The sequence below is a fragment of the Triticum urartu genome, chromosome 1A (assembly GCF_056163025.1).
Source record: "Triticum urartu cultivar PI428250 chromosome 1A, HENAU_Tu73, whole genome shotgun sequence".
In the NCBI taxonomy this organism is placed as follows: Eukaryota; Viridiplantae; Streptophyta; class Magnoliopsida; order Poales; family Poaceae; genus Triticum; species Triticum urartu.
Window position 1 is genome coordinate 559586600 of NC_141873.1, and position 16211 is coordinate 559602810.

The following is a 16211-nucleotide window of genomic DNA, read 5'->3' on the forward strand; positions in this document are numbered from 1 at the left end:
CGATTTATAGTCGAAAGCCAGGCCGGGTTAATAAACGCCGGTGATTTATAATTATGCTTTATTCAACCTGTTTCTACATACAACAAGTTCAAAGTGTCCCAGCGGTTTACCACCGGACGGGTCATAATGCCCAACATATAACCCGGGTTTATAACCAAGGATGCACTTAAGAATAATCAAATATGAAATATATCATACCTGTGACATTGAATCACATCGTTGGTTTACCAACTTTTTGTAGTAAGGGTGATAAGCCAAATTTTGAGTACTGATAACTCCTCCCATATTGTGCCGGTTTATGATAAAACCGTTTTGGGTTGTGATAAACACCGGTTTATTTCATACTGGTGACTTGTTAGTCAAAACCAGATCGGGTTAATTTGAACACCGGATTATAACTGATCATGTACTGACAACTTGTAGTTGAAAGCCAAGCCGGGTCAAGGACGCCGGTTTATCAGAAGATATTATGAACCTCAACAAAGGCAAAAAAACTTGGGAAATAGAACTCAAAAAAGAACATGCGAGGCTTTTTACGAGCTGCCAGGCTCCAAATCGAGGCTTTTCATGGGCTGCCAGGCCACTGAATTAACCATTTCACAAAGCCTCTTAAGATGGACCTAACCAATCACGTTTTAACTTTGATAAGTTCAGGGTCTATGAGATTGACTATCAAACGTTCGCGGGTCGTACTAGGTTTACCTGGGTGGAGTGACTTACTTAAAGAAGGCAGGTTAATCCGGGGTTTTAGGTGTGTACACCTGGCTTCCAAGCCTGGCTTGATAGCCTATTACAAGGGTGCAAACTCTTAGTTCGTTGCGAAGCAAAGAGCCCCCAAGTAACTTCCCTGGTGGCCTTACGCCAATCAAGAGGTGTAGCTATGGTCCGAATACGACCAAGCCCCCAAGTGATATATTTCTGAGCTGTGCTCATCGGGTGCCTATGTTTGAGTTGTGTTGTGCAACAAACTCTCTTTGGCCCCTTATGATAATATTGGCTTGATAGCCGGATCAATATGTAATCAGAACACCGCTTTATAAACAGAAGCCCCCATGTGATCAATAATATGATAAGCCAATAAGGCAGGATAACCCATGTTTGAACCGCGCATCATGGCAACAGGCCCTCTTCGGCAACCTTTAACTTTTCGCAATAGATAAATTCTTCTTGAACCGGGATTTTGAACCGGAGATTGAGAGCTTCAAAGCTTTGTGGGAGACATCTTTCCCTTGAGACGGATTTTAAACCGGAATCTTTATTTTCAGCTGGAAATATTCTGACAGCCTTTAAACTCGAACTTGCGAGAAATTAATTCTTTTTCAACCGGAACTTTAAAACCGGATTTGAAAGCTTCAAAACTGTGTGGGATACAGATTGTCCTTGAGCCGGATGTTTGAACCGGATTTGAGAGCTTCAAAAGCTTTGTAAGAGACAAATTTACCTTGAGCCGGATGTTTGAACCGAATTTGAGAGCTTCAAAGCTTTGCGGGAGAGAGATGTCTCTTGAACCGGATTTTAAACCGGAATCTTTATTTTGAACCGACAATTTTCTGACGGCCTTTAATTTTTCATCAATATGGCGCTGTCCTCCGGAACCGGGTTATCATTCCCTCCAATGACCCGGAGTTCCCGAGTCACGTCATTGTAGCCCCCAATTCTCAAGACGACTCGAGGAATTGGCTTGAGATTCTCCATATTTAATCGTGATATAAACTGGCATGATTTATTCAATAGCTTAGTGATATAATAATCCCTTTTTACAGTAGACAATTTGTCCTGCATTGGAAGACTTGCAAGCCAAAGTAATTGCTCTTTTTTTAAAGAAAGCAATATATAATATAAAAATATAATGGGTGGATTTCACCTGATATGTTAGGCCGGAAATTATGTGCCGCAGAGTTGATGATCACCATCGTGAAGCTGAAATCAATCACGGCCGAGTCGGCCGCGGGAGAAGGCAGATGAACCGGCCGCGGTGTTGTAAGCCGGTGCGGACGGGCAAGTTGTCTTCCTCATTGTAAGCCGGCGTGGTCGCGAGAGACGGCCACGGCATTGTAAACCGGCGCAGTCGCGAGAGACGGCCACGGCGTTGTAAGCCAGTGCGGGAGTCCGTTGAGTAACGACGACCACCTGTGCCAAAAGATGTTGGCATGCCTCCATCTCCACGGTATCATATCACTTTTTGCCATAAATAATTGCCCTGCATAAACAATATTGCAGACCAAGGCAAAGATAAACTTGTTCTCTGACGAAAACAACATGTGATAATAAAACAAACTTGGATGGATATCACCTGATTTGTTTGGACGAGGATGATCCATTTATCGCGACAGAGGTGGCTCAGGCAGACCAGCGACTCAACATAGTTCCAGTGGCTCAGGCAGACCGGCGACTTAATATAACCCCGGCGGCTCAAAGCGGTAAGGGCGGCCCAACGCGGCTCCGGCGGCTCAGCATAGCGGGGGCGGCTCACATATGTCCACTGGACAGCTTGCGTGAGCAGACGTGGCTCTGATTTGTTGATATATATGTTGGAGTCAACCACGACATTTAAAAGATAGAGCGGACGCGTGAGTCGGCCGCGGCACTGTAAGCTGTGCGGACAGATGAGTCGGCCATGGGCGCGGACGGTTGAGTCGGCGCGGGCACGGTCAAATGACCCAACTGCAGGCGCGGTTCCGGTGAGTTGATGTAGACTGGACCGCTAAGGCGGCGATTTGCGCACATCCGTTAAGCAATTTGACATAGCACAGATGTAAACGCGACCTCCAATGATAGCGAGCGAGAACCGGATCATACTTTAACCATGAGGTAATTGACCTGTGTATACAATAGCATACCTTGAAAAAATCTTTTGATGATATTTAATTATACCAAAGAAGAGTTTTTAGAAAGATTGCACCTGATTGTGGTAGGGCCGGCTTGGGACCGAAATGGCAGCGGTGAATGGCTAATCAGTGGTCGTGATTAGCGCAAGGTGACCAGGCCGGCGACTCAAAGGCCACCATGGCAGTTTAAGCAACAGCGCATCACAACAGCAGCTCAGAAGAAGGCCGCAACAGAGGGCGGCTTAGATCGGGCTGGCTCCCTGATGAATTAGGCGAAGACAACAGCGTTTTGGATCAGTAACTTGAAGCAGAGGCCATGGTGTGGCTGTCGGCGACGGCTCGGAAACCGCCGGGCGTACCCGAAGCAACAAAGGCAGGCGCCTCGAAACAAGGTCGCGGGCGCAAGAGGAATCTGGATCGTAGCCGGCTCCGTTTTCTGGTCGTGGCCATATTCTTTTTTGTTGTCCGACATCAGGTCAATCCATCAATAATTTCTGCTTTCCTTGGAACTTGAGCCATCCAGGATAGATTAGACTCTGGTCTTCCTTTGTCTTGTACATAGACTCACGTGTGTTGCTCCTTTTTGGAATTCCTTCCATGACATATTAGTACTAGTCTGGACAGTCTATGTCTTCAAGCATCATCTGTGCTTGATTAATTTGTAATCCACGCGAAGCGATGCTCCACGTCAGCAGTACGTGCAATATCTTTTCATCTGCCTATTTTGTGAATCAACTGAGTAGTTTTTTTTGCGTCTGCTGTATAATGCGTAGTAGCAGCAACAAGGTAGCAACCTCGGGACTTGAAGCAAATCTGCATATGTCGACTGCCGCGGATGCAATTTTCTTCAGGCGCACCGGCTCTCGTAGTGTAAAACGGCAATTAAAATAGCGGAGTACTCTGAGTCGGTCTCGGTTTCGCCGGATCGTGCTAACTGTTTTGACAGAAATGAAACCCACTTTGATGGGCGGATCGTCAGGCCGCGTGCAGCAACCCGCACGGAACCCTAGCTTCTTTTGATCTCAAACCTTATACTGCCGCGGTGGGCGTCAACTGTCGTGGAATTGTCACGGCAGATGTTCTTAGTGTCAGGACTTAGTCGCGAGGCCAACGCATCTATGTGGTAGCATGAGAGGGGTTGAGCGGGACGAGAGACGCAATGTTTTACCCAGGTTCGGCCCCTCACGGTGGAGGTAAAAGCCTACATCCTGCTTCATTGATATTGATGATGATCAGGGTTACAAGAGTACTCTATCTCGAGAGCTATTGTCTAAACCTAACTTGTCCAACTTGTGGAACTTGTCAATCTTGTCCCTCTTGGGGTGCCCTGCCCCTCCTTATATATGTTGAAGGGGCGGTTTACATGACTAGTCCTATTAGGATTAGGATTACTCTATTACAAGTGGAGTCCTAGTCTTAGTTCCTTTGTAAGGGAATATTCCTTGTGCTTTCCTCATAAACCGGCCCACCATTAAACGTGAACCGGCCTTCTGGGCCTTGGTCCTCGTCATCCATCTGACCCACCCGCCGGGTCACCAGTGAGCCATAATGACTAGATGGGTTGCTTGTAAACCGCCAAGTCAGGGCGGGTCGCCAGTGAACCGCCAAGTGTCAGCCAGATCTCAAGTAAACCGCCAAGTCCAGCCGGGTTATACTTCCGGCCGGTTTACGCCATGGGGTATATCCCCGACAGTATGATTGTATGTTGTGGATGTTGTTCTATGGACTAAAACCCTTTGGTTTATATAGACACCGGAGAGGGTTAGGGTTACACAAGGTCGGTTACAAAGAAGGAGATATACATATCCGTATTGCCTAGCTTGCCTTCCACGCCAAGTAGAGTCCCATCCGGACACGAGACGAAGTCTTCAATCTTGTATCTTCATAGTCTAACAGTCCGGCCAATGGAGATAGTCCGGCTGTCCGGAGACCCCCTAATCCAGGACTCCCTCAGTAGCCCTGAACCAGGCTTCAATGACGATGAGTCCGGCGCGCAGTATTGTCTTCGGCATTGCAAGGCGGGTTCCTTCTCCGAATACATCACAGAAGAATTTGAATACGAGGATAGTGTCCGACCCTGTAAAATAAGTTCCACATTCCACCGTAGAGAGAATAATATTTTTGCAGATCTAATTTGCTGGCTTGTTTTGGCAGCATGATGTTACGTCATGGCTCGGTGATTATTCGAACCATTTCTTTTAACCAGCTCCACACATAACGCGAGGCGGTTTCTTGACACGTCTTGTCGAAGCGGAGATCGTGTTCCCCCAATTACGGGATTCTCATTAATGCGGTCGTGGGTAACCCAACCGTGTCTAGGACTCCTAGATTATAGGCAAGTCCTAAACGGCTACGGAGAGGACGCTTGATATTCACCCTCTTTATAAAGGGACAAGGTTTTCGCTTTTTCCCTCTCGTGCTCAATCGAACCCTTCCCCCGCCCGAGTTCTAACACCCAAAGCCCAGGTTAGGTGCTCCGGATCTTCAATCATGTCCGGATCCAGCCTTCAAGGCCGATGGATGCCCTCCTCCGTTACGGAAGAGGACATTAAGAAGTTAAGGGAGGCCAGATACCTAACCGCCGAGGTTTCGCATCGGCTGCCTGCTCGAGGGCAGATCGTCCCTACTCTCGAACCCAACGAGAACGTCGTGTTCGTCTCCCACTTCCTCCGAGGTCTAGGCCTCACTCTGGATCCCTTCGTCAGGGGTTTGATGTTCTATTACGGGCTAGATTTCCACGATCTAGCTCCGGACTCCTTTCTCCACATCTCGACATTTATTGTCGTGTGTGAGGCCTTCCTCCGCGTTACCCCTCACTTCGTCCTGTGGCTCAAGACCTTTGAAGTAAAGCCGAAGATGATCGAGGGGCAACATGCAGCGTGCGGAGGTGCATCAATAGGCAAGATGGCAGGAGCTCCATGGTCGAAAGGTTCCTTTCCAGAGGTGTCCGAATTATGGCAACGGGAGTGGTTTTACGTCATGGCTCCTAGAAGTACCAAGTGGGTGGCTGCCCCCGCTTTCCGCTCGGGCCCCCCACCACAACTGATGTCATGGATTAGCAGAGGTCTGAGCTGGGGTCCAGCCAAGGACGTGCCTATACTGCAAAGCCGCATCTGAGATCTCTTTGAGGGAGATCTTAATTTGGTTGTGGTAATACAAGTTATGCTGGTTCATCAAGGCCAGCCTTGCAAACGCCGGCCCCTTCGCTTGTGGGAGTTCAACCTAGAGGGACCGCGTACCATTCAAAGTTTCCTCGGCCTGACGCACGAGGAGATGTACAAGTCATTCTTCGGACCTCAAGTAGGGTGTCCGGATATTACCGAGGACGTGGGTCTGAGCAGTAACCGCGCCGCCGAACAAGTAAGAAATCCTCTGGCCGAACACACTGTCTTTTATTCGTCATGAAGTTATTTCTGAGAGTTTGCTTTTTGACCAGGACTGGCTAACAAAGGCGAAGATGATTCGGTGTTTGGCCCCCCTCCCTGAGGGTTTGGAAAATCCGGTATTGGAAAATATGCTCGAGGTCGCACCTTGCCCGGAGCCCTCGAAGGAAGATACCGGGGGGGGATAATACGGGCGGACGCGGGCCCCCATCGCTGCCCGTTCCAACCGAGGGAATGAGCATCTCCATGAAGGAGGATAACCGGGGGAGGAAAAGGAATGCTTTCAAGGATCCGGAAGCTGAAGCCTCCAAACGGGAGAAGAAGTCTCCCACAGAGGGTCCTGCCTCGGGGGGTTCTTTTGCCGCACAAAGTCCGCGGGGGGATAAGCCCTCCAACGAGTCGTAAGTGATCCAAAATACTTTAATAGTAAAGGTATGCTATCTTTTTTCTGAGAAAATAACCACCGCATATATCTTGTAGTTCGGGCCTTAGCCCCTCTCAGCTGAGCTCGTCTTCGGGGGATCTTCTTCCAGAGATGATGGAGAGCGATACGCCTCCCCCGGACTCCTCCGCTCAAGAAGCGGGCGACCCCGAAGTGTCGTCACGGAGGGCCTCTCCGGATCTGGTGAGGCCAGAAGATAATCCCATAGACCCCCGAAGTCCCCAGCGTCCGGCTCCCGAAGAGAGCAGACAAAAGAGTCCGGCACCGTCTGGTATGCGGTCGGACGTTCTGAGGGAGTTGGTGGGGCGAGCGGCCATCTCAGAAGAACACCGTGCGGTGATGGGTACGGTGATGGAGAGAATTTCGTCCACCGAAAGCGGATTACATGAAGCCTTTATGAGTCTACTGACATGCTTTGAGGAACGTGAGATAATATGTGATAGTACTGCACATGTTAGGTGTGCCCTGTGTAGATAGTAGCCCCTAAGACTCTGGTTGTCGTCGAGAACGGCGGCGAACAGAGGATCATATTCCCAGGCAATAACCAGACTGCCCCTATGTGCAGGTGGTGGAAGCTCCGGTGGCTAGCCGGACTAGTGAGTTTTCCAAATTAAAACGGCAACTGGATGCGGCAGACGCCGACATCGAGCTTGTTAACAAGAGGCTTGACGAGGCACAGGGTAAGTGTTATTATCTGGTGAACGCCACATAGTAAGAGCAGCATCATGCCAGTATCTTTAATATGTTGTGACTGTAGATGGAGCTAACACCGTGGAAACCTTGCGGGTAGAACTTGCCCGAGCCAAGGAACAAGCGAGGATTAGTAATGTGGCTGCTTTGAAGGCGGCCGAAGATTTGAAAGCCGAGAAGGCCGCACATTGCGAGAGCCAAGAGAAGATGGCCAAGATGGCCGTAGAATTAAAAGACACCGTCGACCGTTGCCGGGTCCTTGAAAAAGAAAACCGAGCGAAGGCAACGGACCTTGAGAAGGCCACGATGGCGAACAAAGACACCCGTTCTGCTATGAGAGCGAAGAAGGAGGAGCTGCGGGAAGCCGAGGATATTGCGGCTGGGAAACCCTTCATGTTACGGAGGAAGTTTGGAGATCCACGGTATGCCCCTCTGGATCGGCTGTGGAGTTCGGCAAATGCATATATGGATTTGGCGGCGAGTGCTGCCGATGCGGCCAAGTACTTCCAAGGTCAGACAGATCGTGAAGTGGACAAGTTGTTCTGGTCGCAATTCAACATTCCAGAGCGTCCGCTTTCATTGACTGACCAGCTAGCCGAATGGGCCGAACTGAATAGGTTGTCCGGACTCGCCATGAGGTCTGTAGTGGATCAGCTATGGCCGGAAAAGCCAAAGCCGAACAGCTATTTCAGCTTAGTGCAGCAGTTCCTTGGTGCGGTGCCGCGCATTAATGCGATGAAGAGGTCGGCGTGCATAGAAGGCTCGCGGATGGCCCTTGCTCGTGTTAAAGCATACTGGGCGGAGATGGACGCTATCACTATTGCGGCGCAGGGTTCGGCCATAGGCCGAGTGGCTGCCGAGCACTATTTCGAGGAGGTTCTCGAGGGTGCTCATTTGATAGAGGCCCAGTGCTCGAAGAATATTATGTTTGAGTGATATGTGTTCTCATTGTAAAGATAATGCTTTTATGAAGTTTTATAAGGCTATGTTTATACTTTTGCCTGAAAGTAGTATGATGCCTCCTGTGCGGCCGTTTATGTATACATGTGTATAACCTGAAAGATTGTAGTCGTCGGCTTCAACCCCCACGCATATAATGCGGAGGTGCTCGCAAAAAAACCGTGTTCACACTTAACCCAACGTCTTGGTCCTATTAAGGAGGTGATAGCATAGCGAACGAGGCAACCGGACTATAATGCTTTAACACTTTCACTTAGCCATAGGAGTTTGACAGTGGGGCTACTAGATAGCCCCTGGTGGCTCCGCACTCTCCCGATCGCGGGGTGCGTACATGCCTGGCCGGAAAACGGCCCTTCGTTAAGGCGGAGGAATTCTAACATTCCGATAGGTCATCGAGTGGTTGACCAGTCTCACCCTATATCATGACAGTCAGTTTTCGGCTTTCTCTACTGAGGTGCTCGTCCGGATGAACCAGGGCACAATCGCAGTAGTTCTCCTGGTGCTACCTTAGCCGATAAAGCGGAACGTAAGGCACCAAAACACAGGAGCCGGGCAAACCCAACATTTGACCAAAGACAATGATTCAGAGCTGGTGCATATAAGGCCAAACTCGCGACGCCGAACACTCCCTAAGGTATTCGGTCTTTATGGTATAAACCGGGCCTAAATAGTGCCCTTTGTAAGAAGCCCCTTGTGTCCAGGTACGTGCATTATTCTGACGTGGCCACATGCCAAGACGTCAGCATCCTTCTCAACTGTGCTGAGAATTCGTTGGATGTGTATCAACAAGAGACAGTAAAAAAGGTATACGCAGGGTCTTAATCTAAAAAGAATCCTCGGAGCAGGTCCCTGATGCACGTCTGCGCCTTTGTCTCCGTTGTGCCGTATCCTGGGCGGGTGTAGCACGATGATCATCTGTAAAAGAGAGGAACTTAGGTGAAAAAGTTGTTGTGCAAAAAGATAGCTTTTAAAGAAACCATGTATAATTCAAGATGAGTAAAAATCGCCACTTATCTGCACGCGTTGAGCCCCTTGCATTTGTAATAGGGGTGTGACCATTAATCCGGTATGAATTACATATAGCTGTGTCGGACTCGTCTAACCGTGTCCGAGGTCTTGACGACCTGTTAAATGCTTTAGTTGGTCAGGCCGTTTTTAGTGTGCGGCTGCCAAGGCAGCCGCACTCTCTTCGGCGCGCAAAGATCGCCTAATACTTCCGTTCACTGTAATGATGCCACGTGGGCCGGGCATCTTGAGTGTGAGGGAAGCGTAGTGCGGTATTGCATTAAAGCGAGCGAAAGCTTCGCGTCCGAGTAGTGCTTGATAGCCACTTTGGAACGGAGCGATGTGGAAGGTTAAATGTTCGCTACGGAAGTTATCGGGGAAGCCGAATATAACCTTTAGTAGCAGGGAGCCCGTGCAATGATCCCCTGGGCCTGGCGTTACTCCTTTAAAGGTAGTATTGCTTTGGCAAATTTTTGTTGGGTCTATCCCCATTTCACGGATTGTATCCTGGTATATCAGGTTTAGACTGCTGCCACCATCCATCAGGACTCTTGTGAAGTGGTATCCGTCAATTATTGGGTCTAATACCAGGGAAGCCCATCCTGCACGCCGGATACTTGCTGAGTAATCACGATGGTTGAAAGTGATCGGTTGAGACGACCAGTGGCAGGACTCTGCGGTGATAGGTCCTTAGGCATATTTTTCTGGGAGTGCCGTTTTGTTTCTTCCCTTGATCACGTGTAACACGTTTACTGTTTTGACTTCTGGTGGAAATTTCTTTTGTTCCCCAGTGTCTTGCTTGAGAGGCTCATCCTCGTCTTCACTTGGTGTATCCTCCCCCTTGTGTACGGCGTTGAGCTTGCCGGACTGCTTGAAGACCCAACATTCTCTGTGGGTATGATTAGCGGGTTTACCAGGGGTGCTATGGATCTGACATATTTGGTCCGGAATTTTGTTTAGGCTGGACAGTTCGTCTCTAGCACCTTTAGAGGGCGGCTTTTGCTGACCTGGCCAAGAGCTTTTGAATCCGGCGTTTACTGCGTTGCTCTTCGTGCTGTCTTCTTTATTCCGGCGTTTGTTTTGCTGTTGCGCCGTGATTTCCCATTTCCATCTCTAACTTCGGATGTACTGGGGTCGCTGGTGCTGCATCTGGCTAGCCAGCTATCCTCGCCCGTGCAAAAGCGGTTCATGAGGCTTGTTAATGCTGCAATTGTTCTCGGCTTTTCTTGGCCGAGGTGTCTGGCAAGCCATTCGTCACGGATGCTATGCTTAAACGCTGCCAAGGCTTCGGCGTCCGGACAGTCGACAATTTGGTTCTTTTTAGTAAGAAACCTGTTCCAAAGCTTTCGGGCTGACTCTCCGGGCTGTTGAGTTATATGACTCAAATCATCCACGTCCGGAGGTCGGACATAAGTCCCTTGAAAATTTGCCCGGAAGGCGTCTTCGAGCTCTTCCCAGGTTCCAATGGAGCTTTTGGGGAGGCTCTTAAGCCAGTGCCGAGCTGGCCCTTTGAGTTTGAGGGGTAAATACTTAATGGCGTGGAGATCATCTCCCCGAGCCATGTGGATATGGAGGATATAGTCCTCAATCCAGACCCCAGGGGCTGTTGTTCCATTGTATGCCTCTATGTTTACGGGTTTGAATCCCTCTGGAAATTCATGGTCCAGCACCTCATCGGTGAAACATAGGGGGTGTGCGGCACCCCGATATCTGGGTGTACCGCGTTGTTCGGATGTTTGTTGTGTTGCATCGTATGCTGGAGCACGCTTGCGTGGTCCATAGATGGATCTAGTTTCGCCCTCCTTTTGATGCAAGCCATCGCGTAGACCGCGTATTGGCTTATGTGCGGCGTTGCTTGCCGCTTTATGTTGGCCGTGAGGTCGTCTATCCGGCCAGATGGCTATTTTAATTTTTGGTTGTGGGGGGTCTGAGGCCTCCTCATCGAATTCAGGTAGCAACTTCCGCTTTGGGTAGCTCTTGGTGGGGTGATTGCCGCCGTACTTCGCTGCTGTGTTGAGTACTTTGCTCCATCTGATTTGGAGTGTGTCCTGCGTAGCCTTGAGCCTTTGCTTCTGCTTTTTCAGACTCCTTGCGGTGGCAACAAGCCTTTGGCGGACATTCTGCTGCTCCGGGTGCTTGTCTGGCGTTATTTCGTCCGGACTATCATCTTTGACAGAATTGGTTTGTCCGGTTTGATTCTCCGTATTGCCGTGGTTCGGCGGTGGTTCGCCCTGCTCCAACGCTGGGTCTGTATGATCGTTATTTCTGCCAAGGCAGGATTTGGGGCGGCGCTTGCGCCCCCCCTTTGACTTCTTCTCGAGGGAACAAGCGTCCTTCTGTTCCTCGTTGTCGTCTTCTTTTGGTGTGTCCACCATGTATACGTCATATGACGAGGTGGCTTTCCAGTGCCCTATAGGTGCTGGTTCCTGTTCGTCTCCTACATCGTCGTCCAGACCGTCGATCTCTTCGGAGTCGAAGTCAAGCATGTCAGTTAAATTATCGACAGTGGCTATGAGGTGGGTGGTGGGTGGGCGTCGAATTTCTTCGTCGTCCGTATCCCAATCCTGTTGGCCATACTCCGGCCAGGGCTCTCCTGACAAAGAGAGAGACCTTAGTGAATTCAGAATCTCGCCGAAGGGCGAGTGCTGAAAGATATCCGCGGCGGTGAATTCCATGATCGGCGCCCAATCGGATTCGATTGGCAGGGGCGCGGATGGTTTGGAGTCCAGAAAAGAGTCCGACACCTTGGAGTCACGGGCTGCGCAGAGGGTTAGGCTGGTGTTCAGCTCGATCACCGTTGAGACTACAACCCCTGAGGAGGTGTCTAACCACCCATCCTCGACTGGCGGAGTTGGCTCCGAGCTAAGGGTCGGAGCTGATGCGGGCGCAGCCTCTGGGGTACTGTTCGGCGGCAGAGCTAGGTCATACCCATCGAAACAGTGCGGCGCGCCCGGCTGTGGCTCGAATCCATCGAAGATCAAGTCTCCGCGGATGTCGGCCGTGTAGTTCAAACTTCCAAATCTGACCTGATGGCCAGGGGCGTAGCTTTCAATCTGCTCTAGATGGCCAAGCGAATTAGCCCGCAGTGCAAAGCCGCCGAATACGAAGGTCTGTCCGGGGAGAAAAGTCTCACCCTGGACCGCATCGCTATCGATGACAGTAGGATCCATCAAGCCTAACGGCGACGACATAGAGGAACTCTCAATGAAAGCACCAATGTCGGTGTCAAAACCGGCGGATCTCGGGTAGGGGGTCCCGAACTGTGCGTCTAGGCCGGATGGTAACAGGAGGCAGGGGACACGATGTTTTACCCAGGTTCGGGCCCTCTTGATGGAGGTAAAACCCTATGTCCTACTTGATTGATATTGATGATATGGGTAGTACAAGAGTAGATCTACCACGAGACCTGAGAGGCTAAACCCTAGAAGCTAGCCTATGGTATGATTGTATGTTGTGGTTGTTGTTCTACGGACTAAAACCCTTCGGTTTATATAGACACTGGAGAGGGTTAGGTTACACAAGGTCGGTTACAAAGGAGGAGATATCCATATCCGTATTGCCTAGCTTGCCTTCCACGTCAAGTAGAGTCCCATCCGGACACGAGACGAAGTCTTCAATCTTGTATCTTCATAGTCTAACAGTCCGGCCAGTGGGATAGTCCGGTTGTCAGGAGACCCCCTAATCCAGGACTCCCTCACTTGCAATGGGAGAAGTGCTTGGCTTTGGGTTCAATCTTGCGGTGTCCTTTCCCAGTGACAGTAGGGGCGGCAAGGCACATATTGTATTGTTTCCATCGAGGATAACAAGATGGGGTTTTCATCATATTGCATGAGTTTATCCCTCTACATCATGATTAAGGCGTTACTCTATTCTTCTGAACTTAATACTCTAGATGCATGCTGGATAGAGTTTGATGCGTGGAGTAATAGTAGTAGATGCAGGCAGGAGTCGGTCTACTTGTCTTGGACGTGATGCCTATATACATGATCATACCTAGATATTCTCATAACTATGCTCAATTCTGTCAATTGCTCAACAGTAATTTGTTCACCTATCGTAAAATACCTATGCTCTTCAGAGAAGCCACTAGTGAAACCTATGGCCCCCGGATCTTTCTTCATCATATTAAATCTTTGAATACTTTGCTTTTTACTTTGCTTTTATTTTACTTTGCATCATTATCGTAAAAATGCAAAAATATTATTTTATCATATCTATCAGATCTCACTCTCATAAGTGACCGTGTAGGGATTGACAACCCTTTATCACATTGGTTGCGAGGATTTATTTGTTTTGTGTAGGTAGGAGGGACTGGCACGTAGCCTCCTACTGGATTGATACCTTGGTTCTCAAAAACTTTGGGAAATACTTACGCTACTTTGCTGCACCACGCTTTCCTCTTCAAGGGAAAACCAACGCAAGTGCTCAAGAGGTAGCAAGAAGGATTTCTGGCGCCGTTGCCGGGGAGGTCTATACAAAAGTCAATATGCCAAGTACCCATCACAAACCCTTATCTCCCGCATTACATTATTTGCCATTTGCCTCTCGTTTTCCTCTCCCCCACTTCACCCTTGCTGTTTTATTCGCCCTCTCTCTCTCTATCCTTCCTCTCTTTCTCTATTTGCATCTTTTTTCCCGTTCCTTGTTTGCTTGTGTGTTGGATTGCTTGCTTGTCATGATGGCTCAAGATAACACTAAATTGTGTGACTTTACCAATACCAACAATAATGATTTTATTAGCACTCCGGCTGCTCCTCTTACCGATGCTGAATCTTGTGAAATTAATGCTGCCTTGCTGAATCTTGTCATGAAAGATCTGTTTTCCGACCTTCCTAGTGAAGATGCTGCTACCCATCTAAATAGCTTCGTTGATTTGTGTGATATGCAAAAGAAGAAAGATGTGGACAATGATATTGTTAAATTGAAGCTATTTCCTTTTTTGCTTAGAGATCATGCTAAAGCTTGGTTTTCTTCTTTGCCTAAAAATAGTATTGATTCATGGAATAAGTGCAAAGATGCTTTTATCTCTAAGTATTTTCCTCCTACTAAAATCATCTCTCTTAGAAACGATATTATGAATTTTAAGCAACTTGATCATGAACATGTTGCACAAGCTTGTGAGAGGATGAAATTAATGATACGTAATTGCCCAACACATGGTTTAAATTTGTGGATGATTATACAAAATTTTTATGTCGGATTGAATTTTGCTTCTAGAAATATTTTAGTTTCGGTCATGGGAGGCACTTTTATGGAAATCACTTTAGGAGAAGCTACTAAACTCCTAGATAATATTATGGTTAATTATTCTCAATGGCACACTGAAAGATCTACTAATAAGAAAGTGCATGCGATAGAAGAAATTAATGTTTTGAGTGGAAAGATGGATGAACTTATGAAATTATTTGCTAATAAAAGTGTTTCTTCTGATCCTAATGATATGCCTTTGTCTACTTTGATTGAGAATAATAATGAATCTATGGATGTGAATTTTGTTGGTAGGAACAATTTTGGTAACAATGCGTATAGAGGAAACTTTAATCCTAGGCCTTATCCTAGTAATTCCTCTAATAATTATGGTAATTCCTACAACAGTTCTAATGGAAATTATAATAAGATGCCCTCTGATTTTGAATCTAATATTAAAGAATTTATTACTTCGCAAAAGAATTTCAATGCTTTGATTGAACAAAAATTGCTTAAGATTGTTGAGTTGGCTAGGAACATTGATAGAATTTCTCTTGATGTTGATTCTTTGAAACTTAGATCTACTCCACCTAAGCATGATATCAATGAGTCTCTCAAAGCCATGATAATTTCCATTGATGAGTGCAAAGAAAAAACCGCTAGGATGCGTGCTAAGAAAGATTCCTTTATAAGAGCGTGTTCTTCTAGTTTCCATGATAATAAAGATGAAGATCCAAAAGTTATTGATGTGTCCCCTATTAAATCTTTGTTTTGTAATATGAATCTTGATAATGATGGGACTGAATATGATCCACCTTTACCTAGAAGGCGTTCCAAAAATTCGGAGTTTTTAGATCTTGATGCTAAATTTGATAAAAGTGGGATTGAAGAGATCAAAACTCTTGATGCTAATGAAACTACTATTTTGGGTTTCAAGGATTTTATTATGATAATTTCTCTTTGATAGATTGTATTTCCTTGTTACAATCCGTGCTAAATTCTCCTCATGCTTATAGTCAAAATAAAGCTTTTTACCAAACATATCGTTGATGCTTTGATGCATTCTTATGAAGAAAAACTTGAGTTGGAAGTTTCTAACCCTAGAAAACTTCATGATGAGTGGGAACCTACTATTAAAATTAAAATTAAAAATCATGAATTCTATGCTTTGTGTGATTTGGGTGCTAGTGTTTCCACGATTCCAAAGACTTTGTGTGATTTGTTAGGTTTCCGTGATTTTGATGACTGCTCTTTAAACTTGCACCTTGCGGATTCCACTATTAAGAAACCTATAGGAAGAATAAATGATGTTCTTATTGTTGCAAATAGGAACTATGTGCCCGTAGATTTTATTGTTCTTGACATAGATTGTAATCCTTCATGTCCTATTATTCTTGGTAGACCTTTCCTTAGAACGATTGGTGCAATTATTGATATGAAGGAAGGAAATATTAGATTCCAATTTCCATTAAGGAAAGGCATGGAACACTTTCCTAGAAATAAAATTAAATTACCTTATGAATCTATTATGAGAGTCACTTATGGATTGCCTACCAAAGATGGCAATACCTAGATCTATCCTTGCTTTTTATGCTTAGCTAGGGGCGTTAAACGATAGCGCTTGTTGGGAGGCAACCCAATTTTATTTTTATTCCTTGCTTTTTGCTCATGTTTAGTAATAAATAATTTATCTATCCTCTGTTTTTATTGTGCTTT